The sequence below is a fragment of the Cygnus atratus genome, chromosome 18 (genome assembly GCF_013377495.2).
Source record: "Cygnus atratus isolate AKBS03 ecotype Queensland, Australia chromosome 18, CAtr_DNAZoo_HiC_assembly, whole genome shotgun sequence".
In the NCBI taxonomy this organism is placed as follows: Eukaryota; Metazoa; Chordata; class Aves; order Anseriformes; family Anatidae; genus Cygnus; species Cygnus atratus.
The window spans coordinates 2,870,009-2,874,890 of NC_066379.1; positions in this window are offsets into that span (position 1 = coordinate 2,870,009).

A 4,882-nucleotide genomic window follows, 5' to 3' on the forward strand; every position below is an offset into this window, starting at 1 on the left:
AGCCAGCTGCAGCCAGGATTCATCTTCCCTTAAACCCCTAACTGTGTGAAAGCAACAGCCCCTTTCTCCAAGTTGCCCACTCAAGCCTTTGTGGCTGTACACCCTTCCCAGGCAGCCTCCTCCGCTTTTATTATTATTATATGAGCCGTGCCAATCATTAAAGTCTTAGCAGCCCCATTATCATCCTGGGCAATTCTTAACTTAACTCATTAAGCTTTAAAGTTGTTGGACTGCAGGAGGAGGAAAAAAAAAAAACAAAAACACAAACCAAGCAAATGCTTAAGCACAATAAAAGGATGTTAATGTTTTACCCCACTGACAGTGACTGAATCTGTAGGACAATTATTATGGATATTTCCATGGGTTTAGTGTTACTTTTTACTGGCATGAGGTCTGCTGTGCAGCGACTAATTAAAAATGGAGTTTAATCTGCAGCCAATCTCAGAGGTTGATTTGAATTCTCCCACTGTGAACTTTCAAACATGGGAGCACGTCTGTTTGCACCGACAGGATCCAATATCCTGCCTTTGCAATGGACATTTTACATTTTGGCAGGCTGCATGCCTATGATTATGCCAGACTGTGGCATTAATAATTCACCACCTGAACTAATCTTTCAGCATGAAACACAAGTAAAGACGACATTAAGTGCTGCTTGGATTCCCTTCCTCTGCTGTTCCCCTATTGTGTCTTCAGATTGTGCTTAATCTAGTGGGAATTTAGTACTAAATTAACAAAAAAAGACTTCTTAAGGGGTCAAATCCACATCAATTGCTCAAGAGAGAAAGCAGTCTTTCCTGCTGAGTTTACATTAATACCTTGATCTTTATTTTTATTTGAATCTCTGCATCAGAAAGAGAAATTGTGTTTAGATTATGATGCAGGAGAGGACAGAAAATTTTAACCACTTCCTAGTGGACAGCTTACCAACATTTTCCCCTTCTTCCCCCTGCTCATGTGAAAAAGCAGGTTACCTGCAGAGATGAGAGGACATCCCCCTCAAGCACAAGAGTAACACTTTCTAGTTCAAAAGTAGTTTCTGCAGTGAAACAGAAGAGAAACCTCCTCTAGGAAACAAAATCATGCAGAAATATTTTTATATGGTTAAAAATAGCCGGGACCATTTCAGCATGCTCAGATAACTGCCAGCCCCATGTTCAGTTGGATGGGCTCAAGCAAAGGAGCCACAGAGCAGGTTCTCCTGAAGGCTTTCTGCAGTGGCACAGCTTCTGACACCTGCGTCCTCTGAATCTCAAGTGATTTAGAAGCTTTAGCAAGCTGCACACATTCCAGGTCTTCCCCTTCTTAGGGATCCTTATTTTCTAATTTTAAGTAAAAAGAAAAAAGTAAGGGAGTAAAGGAAGATACTTTTGTCAAAACAGGTTATCTTTCAGAGCGTTTTGTAGAACATGTAGTTTTTCCACATAGCCCTGCATGCCTCCCCTTGCAGCCTTAATTGTTGCATCCCAAAAGCTATTACAAGGAAGGGAAAATACTGTGCTTTCTATCCCAAAATAGCCTGTGTTGCTATTTTACACATATCCACCGTTCTGGTGCTGTTATCACATTAACACGTTGAAATTCCAAATAAGGTCAGCACCTTCGTCAGCCTTTGTACAGTCAAGAGACAGTCCTTGCCCCAAAGACCTTAAAATATAAATAGATAAGACAGACAAAGGGAGAAAGAAAGAGAACATTTCTGTCATTGTCACAGATAGGAAAAAGAAAGATAAAATGGTTTGCTGAAGGTTAGTGACACAGAGCTGAGGAAAGAACACTCTCAAGTCTCTGCCAGGCATCTTTACCCATGAAGCTGTCCAAAAAGAAAAAAAAAAAGGCTCCAGTTCCTCCAGTGTTTCATTCAGGTTCTGTAGTGATGCCCAGAAAGGGGAGCTGTAAGGAACCTTTGCAGACTCTCAGAGATGCTGATTTTTCAAGAACTCCTGGAAGGGGTCCTAGCAGCACTGCCCGAAGTTTGCACAAACCCAGGCCCAGAACCAGAGGCTCAATATCCCAAGTTTGGACCTGGCCCCTAGGAACACCGAAACCCAAGGAAAACACAGCCCCAGAGCTGCTCCTCAGTGCCCATCAGCAGAAGAAATAGGATGCAGGGTTCAAGAAGTCATCCTCCAAGCAATGGGGGCAAGAAAATATGAAAGCCGGTTGGAGAAGGTGCAAGAGACTAAATTGACCTGCCTTGTGTCAACTACAGCACTACGATGGGGAGAAGGTGCTTAGCTTAGGTTTTAATATATCAGCTTTTCTGAAGCATGTAAAAGACAGACTTTTCCAACAGGAAGGATTAAGTTCACTGCTATCCTTTTCACTTTGATAGACAGTCAGGAAAAAAAAAAAAGCAGACCTTACGGCATAAGCCATTCTGCAGAATAGTTTGTTCTTCAGCCCCATTTAGCGGCTGGTGTATGCCCTGTCATCTTACATTTCCTATCTTTTATTCATTTTTTCTGGATGTCAGAGAAAAAGCTCTCTCACAAGCTTCATGTCCCTGCATACCCCATGGCAGCTGGCTCTGTGATTAACTGCACTGTGTGGTGGCTCTCATCCCTGGCTAGCACATGCCAAGCAGGTAATATTAGAAGTCTTATGTTGAAAGAGAGTTTAAGAGTGTGTTTAGTTAACCCAGGTTACAGTCTGCAGTTTCTCTCTGCTTTCTCTGCCTCCCCCCAAGCATAACTGGGCACAGAAGTTTGCAGGTTTTTGGTTTTCTTTTCTTTTTGAAGCCTTTGTCTTCACATAGCTGTTAGATACACCACAGCAGGGACCTGTGCTGTAACACAAAATAAGCAGCAGTGCAGAAAAAACTTGCAGCTATATCACTAATGGCTTTCCACGTGGGATCTACACAGCATTGTTGCAGGACTGTCTGGTTTGACCCAGGTAAAGAAGCTTCATTGTAGAGTCAGACTGCAGTGAGCATCCTGGCCCACATGGCCATGAGAGCCGGTCCCAGCTCAGGCTCTAGGTTCATCCCTGGCCCATAACACTCACACAGTGATGCTCTGACCTATAACAGCATCTTTAATTGCCACTATACCCCAGGTGACCAGAAGAGCCCATGTTTTATCCAAGCCTCTGACCCCTTCCAGTCCTACAACGCACAAATCACCTTGACTTTGCCCCCGAGCTTCCCTTTGGAAACCAACACCTCCCCTGCTGTCTCACCAAACCCAGTCCTTCCTGTAAACAACTGAGCGCTGACTGTTGACGTAGCTCCTGCAGCCATCCAGAGCCATTACTAATGTTTAAAGAAAGCTTGAATTACTGACGGATGGGACACTCCAGCTCACAGTTGCCTTTGCTGCTGGTTGGTGCGTGGCTGTAATTCTGCTTGCACAGCCCCTGGAGGGTTGTGCTCAGCTATTCCAGGAAGAATACAGAGCTAGAGATCCCAGAGCTACAGAGATCCTTGATCTTTCCAGGGGGAAGGATCCTTCCAACACGCATGTGCGAGACCCAACCAAGACTGAGAAATAAGAAAGCTAGGAGAAACGAGCGCAGAGCCAAGTTCAGAAATACAGCCTGCCTAAACAGGACTGATGTGTTGCCTACTACCAAATTGTCCATTCTTTACCCAGGTTTTGGAACACTTCACCTGTTTTCGTTCCTCACATCTATTACTTTCTGCTCCGCACTTCCATAGATAACAATGTCTTCCAGTTCCTTCCTCTCACATTTCTCTCCCCAAACACCCACGGCCAAGCTGGGCAGGTAACAGCAGCCCCACTAATCGGAACAGTCACGGGGATAGCTCATCTTGCAAACCCACAGAGCAGCAGGTTCTTGGCACCCCGTCCTGCCTGCAGACCCACACCTGTCCTTTGTCACAGCTGGGCTGCCCAGACCTGGAATCTAATCCCAGGAGGGAGGTTATTTTATCTTCAGAGAAAGGCAAACAGGATGGGCACTCATCGATCTTGAGAAAGAAACATTAGCCAAGGCAAACACGCTGGGGTCTGAAGCAGCAGGATGTCCATGAGGTAATGCCCGGATTCACCTTGCCATCTCCTTTTACACTAAGGTTAGACTTGGAGGGAAAGCAAAGAAATGTGAGCACAGGACACTGAATCACTATACATTGACCAAACCTCTTCTAAATCAGCACTGGTTCCTCACATCACAGAGCTCAGACGTAGTACTGGCAGTCACCACACAGCACTGTCAGACCTAGGAACCTACCACCAGCTGTCCAGGTTGTCTACCCAAACTGGGTCCCCACATATCGTGTGCTGTCTTCTACTGCTTTGAGCCATTCAGCCACGCACCAGGATGCTTTCCCAGTGCCCACTGTAAGAAGGTTTCCCTCTTATTTATTCTGTGGTAGTTTCCCCAGTGAGATGGAGATCTGACTGAGAGAAGAGCCCAGGCATCTCCAGTTGCAGCCAGCTGTGGCTCAGCACGAGCCAAGACAAAGGCACCTTGGCAGGAGAGAGGAACAGCAGGACACCAACTCTCGCCCACATCACATGTGATTTTGTTCTAGAACTGATGCAAGAACTCCAGCAGAGAAGCTCCTGCCAACAAGCTTACCTTTATCCAAGGCTGTGAGACTGTATTTTTAGTCATTGGCTCAGACCCTCTCACTTCTGGCCAAAGAGCAAGCAGGAGGCAAACCAGAAAGCCTGTGGTAACCAGCCTCGTGCTGTCCCCTTCTGGAGCCAGCTGACAGCCGTCCCAGATCGGAGTTTGGTCAGAGCAGCAAGAGGATGACACAGGGACAGCAGGAAATGAAGTGCTCCAGGCTCAGCCACAAGGCCATCTATCAGGGGCTGAGAAGTTACTTTGCCCTTAAGAATGTTCTTTAGATAGGTGCTGTTCAAAACAGCCTTTCAACACTGGTCTTGGCTTCCTAATCCCATATCAC